This window comes from Parus major, chromosome Z (assembly GCF_001522545.3).
Source record: "Parus major isolate Abel chromosome Z, Parus_major1.1, whole genome shotgun sequence".
Taxonomy (NCBI): Eukaryota; Metazoa; Chordata; class Aves; order Passeriformes; family Paridae; genus Parus; species Parus major.
This window is the reverse complement of record NC_031799.1, coordinates 48,595,503-48,613,609: the sequence shown is the minus strand read 5'-3', so window position 1 is coordinate 48,613,609 and position 18,107 is coordinate 48,595,503. Positions and strand designations below refer to the sequence as shown.

The 18,107-nt window shown below is 36.6% G+C and overlaps 1 protein-coding gene and 1 long non-coding RNA gene across 4 annotated transcripts in view; one reads left to right on the top strand and one right to left on the bottom strand.

Annotated features, from left to right (window-relative positions):
- Positions 1 to 18,107, bottom strand: part of LINGO2 (leucine rich repeat and Ig domain containing 2) — a 485,670-nt gene that overhangs the window by 8,656 nt on the left and 458,907 nt on the right. The gene's annotated exons all lie outside the window — the stretch shown is intronic.
- Positions 2,367 to 10,005, top strand: LOC107216314. The gene is made up of 3 exons (XR_001525483.1): positions 2,367 to 2,408; positions 3,642 to 3,797; positions 6,320 to 10,005. It is a non-coding gene; the product is annotated as an uncharacterized LOC107216314 (long non-coding RNA).

Genomic DNA, 18,107 nt, shown 5'->3' with positions numbered 1-18,107 from the left:
TCTAGGATTAAACCTTGCATGACAAGACAGATTTGTACTGGTTATTCACTTAAATGCTACCAGGGAATCCTGAGAACCAGGAAAACTATCTGTTTTAAAAATGTGTGCTGGGTTGACCCTGGCTGGACACTGGGTACCCACTGAATTTGTTCTATCACTGCCCTCCTGAACTGGACAGGGTAGAAAAAAAATATAAAAAAAAGGTTCATGTGTCAAGATAAAGCAGGGGAAGAACACTCAACTGGCTATCATTGCAAGCAAAACAGTCTTAACCAAGGGAAATTAGTTTAATTTATTAGCAATTATATCAGAGCAAGATGGTGAGAAAAAAAAACAAACTGAAAATCTCTTGCCCCAACTTCTCCCTTTTTCCTAGGCTCGACTTCACTCTGCACGTTTTCTCCCTTTCCTGTATGGCAGTGCAATGTTTTGGGAAACGGGAGCTGTGGTCAGTTCATCTCATTGCCTCTGTCACTGCCCATACTCTTCCCCTGCTCCAGTGTGAGGTCTTTTCCACACAAGACAGTTCTTGATGGATTTCTCCAATACAGGTCCCTCCCATGGGCTGCAGTTCTTCATGAACTGCTCCAATGTGGATCCCTTTCATGGTGTGCAGTCCTTCAAGATGGATATTTTTTGACTGTGTTTAGGGATAGTAAATTGTTCTTCCCGTATAATATTTCTCCTCTGGATCCTGAATTTTAGCACTGCTGTATTTTAAAGCAGGGAGCAGATACTAAGGAGTATAAATGTTTCTGTCTTTGCATGGCTGTCATCTGTCACACTTCAGCAAGCAGAAAGCCAAAACCATTCAAATCTTTGCAATAAAACACCTTCTCTTGTGTGCTGAGCAGAGAAATACTGAATGTGCACATCTAAAACTACGGAACTTCTGTGGCGCAAAGTTTTTCTCAGCTCAGTGTGATTTAGGAGGTTTTATATTCACAGCTTTATCTCTCAAGTACCTATTGCAGTTATGTTGGAAGAGAAGCTGGTCAGGCTTTCTTGAACTCTCCTTTGGACCAGACCAGGTAAGGACAGGAAGGATAAGTAACCTTTGCTGGTGGACTGCACCCAAGGCAGCAATGGTGGGAAGAGTTTCCCAGGAGATGAAGAGAAGGTAAGAAACAAACAGAGATGGTTTTAGGGACAGCCAAATGACACATGAAAATATAAGACATTTAGAAATGTTTTTACACTGGGACACAATGTCACTGGGAGAATAAATGAAATACTGACTGTGGCATTTTCTGACTCGATTGTGCAATTTAGACATTCCCATCATACGTTCTTTCAATGTAAGAGCCAGTTTGCAAAAGCAAAAAAAATCGTGTAAGCTTAGTGTATTTTTCCCAAATTATATCACAGTCTAAGTCAAGACTAAATCATTTAAAAAGGATTTTTCTTTAAATCAGAGTATCTCAGAAATTGTTCAAAGCAGCCTAGGTGTTCTATCTTCCCTGTCTCTTCGATCAAGCCTTTATGCTTATGCAGAGATTTTGCTCTCTTTTCCTATATGGATCTCTTAAATATTTCAGCATTTATATAAACTACTAAACATTAAGTAGTAATTATATAAAAAATAAAGTAGTAATAAATAGATTTAAGGATCCTTGAATAACAGCAGCAGCAGCAACAACCACTAGTCTGACAATTGATTGAATTGGAAGCAAAGTTTTGATTCAATTATTCTGCAGTCCTAGGATGTCCTGGGGTGACTTTGCCTTTAAGATAGCTTCGGGAGCTGGGAGGAAGTTGAAGCTGCGAGAGGCTGATGGGAGTCTTTTCTCCCATCAATAATGACAATAATGACCCATTATTGGTCATTTCTAAAAATTGACAGCAGTTTTGACCATTGAAAAGTGAGATCAACTTGTGAACACCACCTTAAACTGTAAAGCCAGAGTTCTCTTGTCCTCGTTGTTTCCTGGCTGTGAAAGGTAACAGAGCTCTGGCCTCCCGTTCCCTGCCCAGGCCATGCGGCCCGGGCTGGGCTGGGCTGGGCCCAGCGGCTCCCGGCCGGGAGATGGGGCCTGCGGGGCTTGCCCCGGACTCTGGCCAGGCCAGTACCTGGCTCAGCTGCAGTTTTTGCTGTGACTGAATTCACCAGAGACTGCCGAGTAAAGAAAGGAAAAAAAGCTCTGGACCTGCGGCAGGCTGAGACAGTGACCACACTCTCCAGAGCAGCCATGAAGAATCTTCCATCGCAGACAGCTCCAGCTCCTGCTCCGGCAGAGATCACAGAACCATCTACAAAAGCCTGGGCAAGATTTTAACCCTTTCATTACCCAGATGAGACTTGCAGATTAATCCTTTTATCCAGAGAGAGAAAAAGAGAGTGATCAACATGTAAAGAGACTTTATAAACTATCAGAGACAGTAAAGAAAAGAATTAAGCTTCACAAGAGGTAGAGAATAAAGAGATGCTTTAATTAAGCTGAAATATTTTTCTGTTAAAGCCATGGAGATGGACAAGAGTGTTCTGAAAAAACTCCTTTAATTCATGACAGAGTATATGGGGAGGAATGGAGTGTTCAAAGTGTGGATTTTGAACAAAAGGTGGAGTAATTGTGATGTAGTGAGGGAGAAGTAATAGTTGAATATTTGAGGCCTTGAGAGGCAGAGAAAAACTTCTGTTTCCAGGAAATCTCACAAATACAGATGAAGAGAACTTTTGCCTTTGAATAACTCATGCTTAAAAATGACATCCCTAGACTTATGGCCCATAACACACCTCAGAGTGATGTGAAATGGGAAGAGAAAATCTGATGACAGATTTCCGGGCAGCTGGCATCAGAGAAATAGAAAGCTGTAACAGAAATAGTTTTCTTGTGAGAAACTCCATAGATTAGCAGAAGGAGACTTCTTTTTCTCTACAAAGACTGATGAAAAGACTCTAGCAGGAATTGGGAGTGTTTTAAACACCAAAGTTCCAAAGTTTTTTGTTTCTGTTGTCATGTAAACAAGGGAATGGTTGGGTAGTGGGAGAAAAAGGGGTTTTCTGGAAGTTTTATTCTGGTTTTCTTATTCTTGTAGTTTTGTTAATAAACTGTATTTATTCCTTTTAAGTTTTAAGCCTGTTTTGCTCTTGTTCTAATCCATATCTCACAGCAAGAAATAAGTAAGTTTTCTAGTAATTTTTTAGTTATTGCTTTAAAACCATGACATAGGATCATTCTAAGTCTACTAAGTTATCAGTGAAAACTTCATGGGCTAACATCAACTCAGGAATTACAGTCAAGTTGCATTTGTTTTCAGAAGAAAAGATTGACACCCTGTTCTTAAAAAAAATCGTAATACAGAAATAGGAAACAAAAGCAAAGACAATGTGAGCAAAATTCTTTATTAGCTTATCCAGTAGATTTATTTAAAAATTCCTTAAAATATTTGTAGCAGATGTTTTAAAACTAAATGAGTGGGTATACTTTTTACCCCAAATACTTATAATTTTGTTTGAATCAAAGTGAAAAATGCATGTGTGCCAAAACACAAAAGGTACGAAAATCACAGTATAGGAATTATCTGTACAAGTCTTTGATGTCCAGATTCGCCAAATTAAGCAAAGAAATGAAGCCATCATACACCTGTTTTTAAACCAATGTTTCTAAGATTAATTTACCAATTTCTTTCATTTTTCACAGAGAAAATGAACCTTAGGAAGAAATCTGAAGGAAGAAATAATGAATCTAAAGGATTGTATCACAGGAGACATTTCATGTATAAGTAACAGGAAAAGAAAGTGGAAATGTTTGCAAGAATTATGAGCACTTCCACTGACATTTCCACTGACCTTGTTGGTAAGTTGGAGGGAAAGAAATTTATGAAAAGCTGATATGAACAATTATGTGAAGGGCTATATAAGATGCTTGGATGTAAAATAAAATTCTGACTTTTTTGGTTTAAGTTAATCAACCATTCAGGGAAGATAGCAGTACTATCATACTCACATAATCAACTACCTTATAAAAATTAAAAATATTTGCATAGAAACAATTTCTGAAAAAGAATTCTTAGTTGAATAAGTTAAAGAATTACTGTGAATAACAGATCTTTCCTACCATTTATTCCTTCTGAATGCAAAAGTAGATTTTTGAAAGGCAGTTACACAAAATTTCTTTTGCAAAGTTCACTTAGCTCTATTAAATTGTATTCCTATTTTACTGGTAAAAAGTGATGTCACTAAGAGATACTTATTCAGTGGCAAGGACCAGAACAACATAATTACTATTACAATAGATTTGTTGATATGATAATGCAATAAGAGAGAAAGAGAATTTATACCTCTGAGAACGCTACAGCTCCTAAGTTTGTACAACGTTTTGTTAGGACTGCTTAGCATTGGAAGACTATCCATGTGTTGTAGCTAAACTCCATCACTAGACCTGGTGTTAGGTATCTGTGAATGGTAGCCCCCTGCATGATATGTGACTTCAAAAACAATGCATGAGCCCACATTTTTATAAAGTTGATTTGTCTTAAGGGTTACAAAGCAAAATTCCATTACAGTGTTTCATTGATGATACTTGCAAAATTTGAATGTTCCAAATACTGAGAGCAACTTATCATAGGGGAAGAAAGGTGAAGTTATTGAAGTACTGGGGGGGAATCATATGACAACAAAGAGCTAAAGTTGTTAATCTAGGAGAATGCAGCAAACCAAAAATTTTTAGATTGTGGAAAATATTAAAAATCTCTTTCAAGCTAGGATTCATTACTTCAAAGTGGACCTTATATTTCACAGTGTGTCTAGGCAGGTGAATCTTAAAATTCTTTGCTACCACAAACAGGACACCTGGTGGGAGAATATGAAAGTGTTAAATACTATACTTGCTTTTCATATCTGCTGTAGCTAATGAAGTCTGAATAAATTAATTGAAAGCTAAAACAGTATGAAGGCTAACTGCCTTGATTAAAGGTTAGGAAGCTTTTTTCAACAACAACTCTACATTAGAAGTTTATCTTCCTCTTGACAGAAGCAGTCTTTCTTCTCAAACTGCCTGGGCATAACAGAACAGATTACACCACTGTGGCCAGCACAGTACTTCTTATGTAGAAAAACAGGGATGTAATTTCCTCTGAAGTTTTAATTCTAAAATCCAGCTACTTCTCATCTTTAATGAGTGAAGATATTGGTGATGGAAAGCTGCTGAATGGAAAAAAAAGGAAGCTGCTTTTTAAATCTGGATTGATAGCAGTCTTTTGAGGGCTAGTACATTCAAGCACATTGAATTTCACTTCAGTAATCCAATTAGGAAGCCACAAGCAATCTGCACTATATATAAATCATTATGAGAAACATTCTTGATATATCCTGTTATAAACTGATGTTTTCCTTCAAATATGTGAACATTTAAGTCCAGAGAGCTCTGCTGTCCCAGTAGTATTCTGACTTCCACCTTTTTTAAACAGGTTCTCACTGGTAAGCTTGACAGTATGTTTTGCAAACTTCTGCCTGTTGGCATAATTTTATTTTTGTTAGCTTTAAAACCAAAAATTTTTACTTTTTATCTTTCCCACATATGAAGGCTAGGTGACAATGACCATATTTCCTATTAAGTGAGGCAGACAGATTAATGGGCCATGAGTGGCTGAGAACTTTTTACCTAGCAGCTCTATGAACAGGACAAATGTGAAACCAAAAGTACTTCAGATGGTATGGCTCTGGTAGAGTTAATTCTGATATTGACCACAGTCCTGACATTACTGTCAACAAAAAGGGTTTCAAACTATTTAAATCTTCTGATTTCGGTCCCTGAAGGATTTATTTTTGGGGTTTTTTTATGGCAGCAACACAGAGCCTGGTGAAAAATCATGGTGTCCTGAAGCTAAAATGTACAGAGAATGTGCCCAGGAAGGATAAGAGATCAGTTAATTAGTACTACATGGGCTGTTGCTTATTCATAACACAATTCAAAGGATCTTTAGTCAAAAGGCTCTGAATATCTGTATTTTGTTATAACCTATTTTTGTTAAGCACATCTGAAAAGTGCTAAATGTATTATACAAGGGTAACGTTAATCTGTCTTACCTAGAAGTAGATAGAGTTTAAAATTGTTGGAAAATAGCTGAAAATTGAATTTAATGGGAAAGCTGAAGGAATTGAAACCAATATATTTTCTTTTATACGAAGACAAGAATCTCAGAATTATGTTAGTGTAGCGTGTATGATAGTGGGGAGACAAGACACGCTTAGCAAAGTTGCAACAAATAACTTCAGTACCACTTATCAGCAAACACAAGAAAAAAAGTAAATCCTTCCTATGTTACTTTCTCACACCTTGATAAGCATGTTTTCAGCAGTTTTATTTGTATCTTTCAGAGAAACCCTATCAGACAAAGCAAGGAGTATATTCTCTGGGGACTATCTTCACACCATCATGCACAAGGCCTTCACAGAACAACCTTGCAGCAAGCTGCTGACCTATCTGCTGCTGCTGCTCCTTTTGACTGCAGGAGTAGTCAAAGTCTGGAAAGACAGTATAAGAGCTACAGCATTATATTTGGAACATTAAAAATAAGCAAAAGATAATGAGTGCAATTCTTAGTCTTTGCCAGAAGGTTCTCAGTTCATATTATGGCTTCAAATACAGAGTGGCTATCCCAGTAGAAAATTGTGGACACCTTTCGAGGGTGGCACAAAGGAAAGAAGGGATATATGTCAGCACATTGGTCAACAGTAACTGTTCCTGTGAGAAGAAATTTCATGGTAGACCTCACTGTAGCCACTTAATAGCTCAGATAAGGAAGATACCTTTGGGAAAGCTGCATTGAACTACTGCATTTTGAATTAAAATAGAGTTGGTTATAAGATATACAGTTGAGAGAATAAAATAGCAACCGGCCTTGGAAATTTCCTGTTTGCTAAAGGCATTCTTAAAACATACTTAGATTCAATATCACCCTGCAGATGGATTAAGGTAAGGCACTTGGAAATAAGACCTGACATGTTTGCAGGTGGACAAGACACAGCCATTAATCTCTGCTTTATTAATACTTATACTCCTAGAATGTTACTCCAGATAACTAGTGGTGTCACCATGACCTGAACTAAGTCTCTCTGTTGAACAAAAAAAGAATAGAAAGAGCTACAATGTGGAAGACACCAAACAGATGAAATTTGGTAGTCAGATGTATTTTTTTTTCAGCTGGATCAGTCATAATTAAGCCCTTGATTTGAGCCTGACCCATTGCAGAGCTCTTAGTGTCACAGCACTGCTCTAGGTAGATTCCAAGTCATGCAGACAGAAATTTGCTAACTCTTCTATGCTAGACAGACAAATTACTCAGCACAAATGAAACCTATTCTTCTGAGAATTTACAGTCACCCAATTGCTGGAAATCTGTACCCATATTTGCTATGGTATTAGAAGCAATTTTCCAAATCCTAGCAATGCAGACCTATTACCTGAATGCTTTTTTTGACTTTGTATTTTTACGTTTATTTAGAAAAAAGAGACACTTTCCTAAGAAGCTGCACCTCATTCAGTTTGTAGCAGATCTAACAAAAACAATTTTTGTATGAGACAGAGCCTCTGCTAATTGAATTAGTATGCATTTGTTAAACATTTTAATTTCTAGCAAAAGACAGCTAATACTTAAACAATATGCCAAATACATTAATTTTCCTGGTTAATCAAGATAAAGGGATTAGAAAATACAGCTTTCTATATTGAATTTACTCATCTGCCCTAATGTGCTAGCACTAGTTACAAAGGTAATTGTGTATAGTTTTTAAGCTAGTAAATATTTGTTTTTGATTTGTTTTTCATAAGAAGACAGCCTGTGTCTATGTAACCCTGCTGCTTCCTCAAGAAGCTGACATATCACATTAACAGTGGATGGTGCTGTGTCCTACAGCTGTCTTGATGTATGTGTGATGTCCAGAATCTGATGCCAGCCAGCAGACATTTGCGCTGCAAAGAGCTGGTGCAAAGCTGCAAGCACTGAGACTGCTGCACTGACCAGTACCTATTACAAGCTCATCTATGGGCTTACAGTCTCTTGGAGCACCTGCAACAATTCTTCACAGCACTGCTGTACTTTCCTCAGGTAGTAAGGAGTAAACTTCACCCATATCATATTTGCAGGAGTTTTGTTCTTTGTTTAGACCTACAGATTTCAGCACAAAGATGGTGATCTAGGTTATATTTTCTGCCTGACTTTACAGATGTACAGTGCAAATTTGCAAAAAACAAAAGCCTTTTTCTCTTGAAATTAATTTAACATTTGTTGAAACCTTTTTTCCCAGTGAATTATTCTTTTTCCAGTAATTTTTTTCCTCAAACCATTTTGTACATTGTATATTTCATTAAAACCATATCTAGAAACAGTTTCAATAAGTAATTTTCAACCGGTTCATGCATACTAGGACTCACTAGGACTCACAAAAATGCACGTATGCTTAGATGTCCTTAAAGGAGAACACTATTTATATCATCTGTATTAATACTCTCCAAGACTAATGTACTTGTCCTTGTCCTAAATAAAATTAATGCTAGACTAGCTTCCTATTGCCAGAGTACTTTCAGATGGCCTAAATTAAAAAAAAAAAAAAAAACAAAAAAACTTGAGTCTGCATGAATACACCCATAATGATGTCTCCATTTTATTCCTAATTAAAAGCTCATTAATATCAAAGACAATTGTAAGAAACCCAGATGAGACCTTCTCATTTGGGATTTTAAGATTGAAGGCACTCACAATATCAACTCAAAATCACTTATTCAAAAACTACTATAGGTGTTCTGTGAAATAAAGTGTTATGCTAAAGCAAGCAATTGATATACCTCTTCAAAAAGGCTGTATGTGATTTTTCATCCTTTCATTTAGTTTTTAGCTCTGAAAAGTAACTTAGGCCACAAAGCAACTGGCAACATCAAAGAAAGGGGGAACTGAAAGAGAGTAATTGATTCATTCTCAAAAACACTGAACATTTTCAGCATTACTGGTGCATGGGAGTAGGAAGGGGTATGCAAAAAGGGAGGATGTATGAACAGAAAGGATAGTGTTTAAACTGTGAGATCTTCCAGCATCATCTCTAAAAGATAGAGTGATTACATGTGTGTGTAATTTTTGAGCAGGGCATTTATATAAATGAAATATCTCTGTAGTGGCTGAGGAAAAACAAGAGAGACATTTATTTTACCTTGTATGCTGAGAGGAATATAATGCCCTTTGAATATGGAGGTGAAAGGATATCCACAAAGCAAAGGATGCTGATGATGTTCCTTTGTTCTGAAATATATCATATGACTTTCTCTAAACTCTTTCCCAGTAAGTTATAATTCAGTTAATTTAAAAAAAAAAAATTCACAACAGTCTTAGGCTTTATTAATTACCGTAATGACAAACATTGCTAAAATTATTTAGAATTTAAGAATAATCACAAAAACAGTGTTTATTTGAATGTATAGGTAAAAGGGTGATATCAGTTAGGTAGATAATGAGATTTCCTTTTCAGGCTGTTCCTGAACAAGGGCCGTCATCATTATGATCATTTTTTCAATCATAGAGTCATAGAAACTCAAGTTGAATGAAACCCATAAGGAACATCGAGCCCAACTCCTTGTTCCTCACAGAACCACCTAAAAGTAAATGACAAGAGTAAAAGCATCATCCTTATACTTCATGGTGCCATGTGCACTTCCCTGTGGAGCTTTTTCCAGTGATTGGCCACCTCAGTGAAGAGCTTTTTCCTAATCTCCATTCTGAACTTCTCTTAATGCAGCTTTATTCCATTTTCTTGTGTCCTATCACTGATTACCAAAGAGAGGAAATGAGCACCTTCCCCTCTGCTGCCTCCCATAAGAAAGGTGTAGACTATGATGGGGTCACTCCTCAGTCTTCTCTTCCCCAGGCTAAACAAGCCAAGTGATCTCAGCCATTCCTCCTAAGTTTTAACCCTCAAGACCTTTCATCATCTTGACTGCCCACATCTGGACGTACCCTAATAGTTTGTTCTCCTTATACTGAAGCACCCAGACCCACCCCAGCACTCGAGGTGAGGCTGCCCCAGCTCAGAGCAGAGCAGGACAATCCCCTCCCTTGTCCGGCTGTGATGCTGTGCCTGATGCACCTCAGGACACAGGTGGCACTCCTGGCTGCCAGGGCACTGCTGAACCATGTTCAACTTGCCATCAACCCAGATCTCTTTCTGCAAAGGCTGGTTTTCATCCTCTTCTCCTCCAGTTTAAATGTATAATCAGGATTACCCTGTCCCAGGTGTAGATTCTGGCACTTACTCTTAAATTTCACATGGCTGGTGGATAGTCCTGATCTCTAGTCTATCCAGATTTATCTGTAATGTCTCTCTACCCTTGAGGGAGTCCACAGCTCTTCCTAGCTTAGTATTATTGGCAAACTCATTTAAGGTACTCTTGATTCCTGCATCCAGAGACTTTATAAAAACTTTAAAGAGCACTGGCCCTAAAGTTGACCACAGGGAAATCCCACATGTATAACAACTATAACTCTTTAAACCCAATGTACTACCCAGTTTCTTACCCAAAATGTTATAGACTTGTCTAGTAGTGTGATGAACATTTTGTCCACAATGATACTGTGCAAGACAGTGTCAAAAGTTTTTATAAAATGAAAAAATTCTGAATAAACTACTACTTCGTCCATGGACTCTAAGACCCAGCTCAGTAAATCTAGCAAAGAGATTAAAAATGGAAACCTTCTTTTTCCTGTGGGATATTAATTTAACTTACTTTGTCTTCAGAAATAATTAACTGGAAAATCAACTACAGGCCAAGTCACATGTGTAGTATCCAACAATCACTTTCAACTGGGAGATCTAGGTAGCAAAAATACATTTAGTTATTTAAAAGTGTCTTTGGGTAGCTTTAGATGCTTTGTGAACCTCAACTTAATGGATTAAAATTGAACTTCAAGTAGTTACAAAAGAAGTTTTTATCCTTGAAATGACACACCGAGGTGGAGATTTCTACTGCTTACCAAAATCCATTGATCAGCAGTGTGAGAAATTTTGTTGCATGGTGCCATAAATCTCACCAGAATTAAAAATAGCTAGCTTTCCATATGGTATGAAATTGCCAGATATGCAGCTATTCTAGGTTCAGGGACTGGTAAGTGGGATGACTAACTTAGAAAGACAATAAAACATGCAAAACCAACAGTCTTGACTCGTTTAAATCTATGAAAAATGGTTATCTGTGCTAGCAATTTTTGATTATCCCACACTATAATTCATGGTCTCTAACTGTACACATATTATAAGGAGAAATCATAAACCTCAGAGGAAAGTTTTGACTGGCCAAACTGAGTCCTTAAAAAACTTTTAAGATCCATGACTTTCTATTGATGTTCAGGGCCTCATACAAGGTCATTTAAGATATACTCAGCCTGCTTCTCCGTCTTGCATCTCAACACAATTTGGCTTTTGTGTTTCAGAATACAGAAGAATGATACTCAGAAAGGAACAACTCAGCTGCTCTGATCTTGTTTTTTGGGCACCCATATTTTAATTCAACATCTTTTATATAATCACAGTGCAGAAAATCCTCTGAAAACAATCCTCTCAAACAATAATCTTTGTTCTTGTGCATGACAGAAATACAAAACCAGGTCCCTTTCTTCCCCAAGCTATTTTTTTCCAAAAGCTTTCTATGCTTTTCCATTTGATTTCCTGATTTCACATCCAACTAGCTCAAAAACATTGTAATGTTATGGCTCAGCAATTCCACTAGTTTTGTAAATGAAACCAGGGGAAGCTGCAGCAATGACCAATCCTCTGTCTTTTACTGAAGCAGCTGCTATGGGTATAAGATTCATAAAGGTTAAAATTCATATATTTTTAGGCTTTTTTTTTTTTTTTCTAAAGGGAAAAGAACAATGACTATAGGTTTCCTTACTCCTGTAATTATAAATACACAGAACTGAGTCATAAATTTAAAGGAAATCAATACCTGACCGTAGCAGATGATACAAAGCTTTGAAAAGTGTTCAATGTTTCCATAATGCTGTCTTTTCTGGCTAAGCAAAAATAAAAATGATTTGTTGTTTTCCTCCTTTCCTGAGGTTATCATAACTTCATGATTATAAGTAGTTATATACCATAAATGGATGAGAATAAAACAACAATCACCCCAAACTCCATTTTCAGTGTCCTTTAAAACAGAACACAAACTGTGTCTGCAGTTATTAAAGGAACACTTTATTAACAAATATTAAAATAATAACCTATTCAGTAGCATCATCATAAATTCTAGGTATCCTCTACCCCATGTAAAACTGTTGAGCTCAGCCCAACAATTTTAGACCCTTCTTTTTTGTTATTTTAAGCCCTTATACCGTAACAGAAGAACTGAATTCTTCAGCTTAAGACTGAGGACACAACAGATTTTCTGAGAGGACACCCCCCACCTCTTATTTACACCTGTGATCAGATTTGTTATTTCATACACCTCTTCTATTTTTTTCTCATAACATTTAAGTATCTGACCTAACATTAATTATATCATCATGATTTTACTTTGGTTGCTTCCATTGCTGAACCCACGCTTGTCAAATCAAGTTATCATAGATTATATCAGTAAATGTCTATTTTACTTTTGGGTGTAAAGTAAAATAGTATCTTAATTTATTTGAAAAAGAGCGTGGCCAAGGAGCTGGTCAAAGTCTGATGTCTCAAAAGATGTTTCAACAGAACAGAGAAAATCATCCTTGTCCTTTGTGCAAATGTGCATTCTTTTGTGTTCTCTCTGTCTCAGAGAGAGCTCAGAGTGAGCAAGTTTGGGTTGAAATGCCTGAAAGTGTGTATGACTTGCTGCAAAATGTGAACCTGTGCCTTGTACTCACAACCCCTGAGACTCCTGTGCCTATTGCAAGTGGACACATGAAAACTGAACTAATCAGGGACATGGGAACCACTTCTGTTGTGCTCATTTCTGGGTGGGCATGTTTTCAGATGTCATTACTACTGCTGAATAGTGGCACAGCTGCCTAAAATAACATTGTGGTTTTCTAAGGTAGCTAAGGGGTCTCATAGACTAGTTTCACTTCCAACTAAGTCTTCTGCTAGGTAAGAAGATGAAAAGGAGCTTGTTCCACTGAAGTCAAAGCAGCTTGCCAGTGATATTGCTGGAAGCAGCAATGCTGTGAATCAGACTTTAATTAATTTCCTCAAGCAAGGCATTTTGCCAGCGTCTGTGTACTTGTGAACAAAATGTATGATCAGAATCATACTAAATAGTAGCAATACTTTACTCACTGTCAGGATTTCCCTAGGCTTATGAGTTCTCCATCAGCTTTGATGCATCTGGTATAGACTTGAAGCCAGACAGGACTTCCTCAGGTAGTTTTAAGTACAAAAGCATTTTTTTTTTTTTAAGATTATTAACAGTGGTTATCTCAGATTAGAGCCCTGGATTTTCCTTCCTTCTTTACTATATAAACAGAGGTCAAATAAGAAGCCCTTTCATTTGCAGTTAGGTTCCTGTACTCTCAAAGGCAGCAATATCACACAAAACATAAGGCACATGAAGCATTTAATGTGACAGGATAACTCATAAACATGAAGTCAGACAGGTTAAGGATAACTGCTCAATAGATTGTGTTATGTTTTCCATTTCTCTCACTCTAACGTTCCTAGAAGTGCCTGGGGTTTATATTTTTTCTCATCATCATAGAAAATATATTTTTTTAATAGTGTCATTTAAATATAATCCTTTGTGCTAGAAGGAAAAAAAATTAGAAAATGTTATGACATCCCATCTTCAATCAGTCACTGTCATACAAAGCATACACTTTGGAGGTAGAAACAGAAATAAACAGCACACTTCTCGAAGTACATAGATGCACTAAATGCAATGATAATGTCAATTCTGATAAATTTTAAGCCTCCAGTTTTTATCTAAGCTTCTGGAATCTATTTAGAGAAACCAAGCCATCCTTTATAGACATAAGTTCAAAATGTCGTGTTTAGGAATTGTCAGCTCTAAAAGATAGAAACAAGGAAAAACCAAAAAAAATTTAAATGATGAAAGAAAAAAATAAAAGAATATTATTTTTATAAAATTTTGAGAATAATTCATGTTAAATTTGTGATTTGCACTCTGATTATGTAGGTCTGAATATCTGCCCTTGCTTATGCAGTCGCAGTGTGGGATGTGTTGGTAACTGGTAATGGGATGTGGTGGAGAGTAAATAACAGAGAATTGTTGTGCTGTCTGTACCTGTATAAAATAAAAGCTTTTTCTGCAGAAAACTGAGAATGACACTGGCTATGTCTCAGTGCTGTGATGCAGAACTTGTCTGCCCAAACTCCCTTTTCAGTGTCTGGGGGCTCTGATGATCACCTGGGTAAGGAAGGCTGCACATTTTAATTATCATCCAATAATTCAGAGAGAATAACGCAGAGTTAATAATGTGCATTATAACTGTTTTTTTAGAGTCAGTGATTCAGAGTGTCTCATTCTGCATTCTGCTTGAAGGTCTCCATGAACTGAGTGCTCCCAAAAAGACTTAAGTACTGTATAAAATCGAGAATTACTAGGCAGTTAGCCACTCTGTGTGGATCTTTAACTAAAATAAAATGAAATGAAAATAAATATAATACTCTTACAGGAACAGGATAAATTAACTCCAGGCTACACAGACTATATAGCATTGCAGTTAATAATAAAAGAACCTATATGTGAACTGTGAAGCCTTTGACTAATGTAGCTGAGCAAGTAGCTTTCTATTGTACCCCAGATATGCTTGGTGCTGGACATCTAGACAATTCCTATGTGAATTAGGACATGTTCTGTAATAACTTCTATATAAAATAATGAACTGGGATTTTGAGCAGTGATGCAGAACATCTTTACCACTTGGTGTTGTTTGAATTTGCAGAACTAAAGATCTGTGTTTATTTAATTTAGCAACAAGTTTAAGCCATATATTTAAGCAAATTGTGTTCTTGTGAGAACAGGATTTTACAGAATCATAGAGTGATTTGGAAGGAAGCTGACCCATTTTCATATGGATTACTTTAGTGCAAAATATTTATAACTTTTGACTAACTCACTGATAATTTGGAAAATAAAATTGCTCATTTGTTAAACATTCATGACACAGATGTTAATAATAATGTTAATAATGTTAAACATTATTTCAGTTTATGTTTAAGGAAAGGCAGATTAAGTATGTACAATTAGAGACCATCATGTTTAAGTGACTTTGAAGTCCATTCTTCCACCCAAATGCAACAAAGGCTTGGAACACTCTACATGTAAATGTGCATTTTCAATTGAAGTTCGGCTTTATGTGTGAAAAGGTAACCTCTTGAAAGCTGAGATTTTACAACAGACTATTTGCCTGATTCTCACTATTCACTACCTCTGAAATGCAAAATAAACTCATGAAACCTACAAGATTCTGGAACTCCTTGTATTTCAAGGGTGTCTTATCAAAAATCAGCTAGAGTGGAAAGTATGAATTTCATACTTAATGAAATGAAAATTTTAGATGACTACTATGACATCCGAGACAGAACCATGAGAACATCATGTAAAAATGAGTAATGCCAGCAATTGTTTCTTCTGCGAAGCTTTGACTCAAATTCTTGTGGATTAAAACTTATCATTAATGAAGAAAATGTGTTTTATCTGTCCAATGAGCAGTGAGCATAGTTGGTTCTTCCATACCAGCATCTTTATTTCCTTTTTAACATTTACACAGTTTAAATAAGAATCATTTGGGTGTCAGCTTTGTTCACAATCAGGAAACTTAATGCCTGAGTCAGTTGAGACAACTGATCAATATTTGCGTTGCTGCTTTTGTAAAAAGGAATTATGCTGGTAAATTTTCATTATTGTTGTTGACTGGTAGATATTTACTGTCAGCAAAAATGGGTGGTTCTTTCTTTTATAACAGTACTGCATATAACTTTGCTTGAACTGAATGACACAATGGATAAGTTTTCCTTTAAATATTCATTCTTAATAATTTAGCTTATTTGCTGCATGGTCATGACATTCAAATACTGATATGTAACCACTGGTTGTAAAAATGTCACAAACAAGAATATATAAGATGAAGTTAGCATTAGGCTGTTGTTTAGAGAATGAACTTGGAGTTTGATCAACACTTTACTGATTTCTGACCTATCAGCTGCACAGAATAGGATTTTAGGTAGTTGCAGAGTGTTGCTATCTGCTTAGCACACAGGTGTACCATCAGGACTCAGTGACCAGAACTTCTTACTGTAAGGGAAAAGAAACAGCCTAAACCTTCCAACTTATTTACAAATACAAAGAGAAGAAAATAAGGAGCAAATGATGTTTGTTTCCCTCTGCCCCCTCTGGGACTGAAAGGGTATGTTCTGTCTGAGCATTTGTCCTTCTTTTCTAATACATCCTGCCATATGGAGGAAACTAAAGTGAATGAATCCCTGACTCCACATGGGGAAAGACGAAGGACAAAAAAGTCACAGAGGAGAGAGAAATGGCATTCTGAATACAGGCCAGAAATCATTTCAAACAACTTCAAACAGCAGTTTGGCTAATGGCTGTGACTTGGAATGGCTGTTCATCCTTAAAAAAGCACAGGGGAGGTGAATGCAGAGTAGATTAGGCGTATCAGTTTCTGATCCACTTCCCAATGCCTGGCTAGCAAGCGTGTCCTTTGCATCTCTTCAGACAATCTGGTGGGGCTGGTGGGAGGACCTTCTGGTTGAGAACTTCTGCTGTATGGAGCAGCTTTCCCAAATCTGTCTTCTTGAGTCATCATTTTGAGCAAGAGTTCTTTCTTCCTTTTAATGACTCTCCCTTTTAATGACTCACTGTATTATTAACTTTTTTAGCAATGCAAAAGTTTTTTTTATTTGTGGAAATAAATCACAATACCACCTTGACAGAACAAACCTAGACAGAAAAGTTGTTCTATGTGACATTTCAGGCATGTCTAAACTCTATCTGACTGAGTGGCTTTTAACACTTACAACACTGTAAAAAGACATGATGATGTCATTTAAGGACCAAGTCCAGCTTGACGCATCTGTTGCACTCACACAGCAACATCTGACTCGCAAAACCCACCTCTATCATGTCTCAAAAGGATGACTCAACAGGAGCTGTGAAACTTTCCCAAAATCTTGGGAAGGAAAAGTTAGCTTTATTCTTCCTTTTCATTCCTTGAAAAGCCCTCTAAATGTGAAAAATATTGGAACTTATATAAACAGCAAATGTGTTCTTTCTGAATAAATAACAAGCCTTTACAACAAAACCTGTAACACAAATAACTGAAGCTTATATAATTGCTCCAGAAACCCTCAACCTATTTTGAAATATACATTTCAAATTCACAGAGGCTCAAAACTGGGTGAGTTAACACTGAGGCTGCTATTTCAATAATACACAAACCTAAGTGGAAATGGGCAAAAATGAGCAAGACACGGTTCAAACAAAACTTCTAAGCAGTATCTATATTTAGATGCTTATAGGACCTTTCTTGAGGAGTTTAAGTGTGTCCTTTGCAGAAAAATAAATTTTTGGAGTTTCAGTTTACAAAATTTTTAGACAGTGTCCTGCTATGCCATCTGATGCTAGCTGGCTGTTCAGTCAGAACATTTGCTGTACATTCAGAAGCTGTTTTTAGATGAGTGTTAGTATGTGCACTTGATAGTTGGAGGTATAATGGATGAAATAGACTAGTCATCAATAACAGAGACACAAAAATCCAATCTGCCACCTTAATTTGACTTTGTTCTTATGTGTGATTCATAGCTTTTCCAGTTAGGAAGTGATTTTGCTCCTTTGTCTCAAATTTTGAATTATTCTTGCACAATATGAAGTCACTTCATCATGCAATATGAAGCATGGCAGTCAGCTCTTGGGAGCACAAGGAGTTTAACAGAGACATTTTTAATTACGACAGTGCTGGAGGTCAGCCCTTCACATTTCCATTCCATTGGCTTTTCCATCACTCCACTCCTCTGTAGGATAATATTAGTACATACTGTATAAACTTTTCCTTCTATCATATTCTACATGAATGACATCGTAAATATACCAAGAGGAATATCTGTTACACAACATAAATTCCAGAAGAAATGCAAAAAAAAAATCTCATACACATTTCAGTAACTGTTATATGAAAAA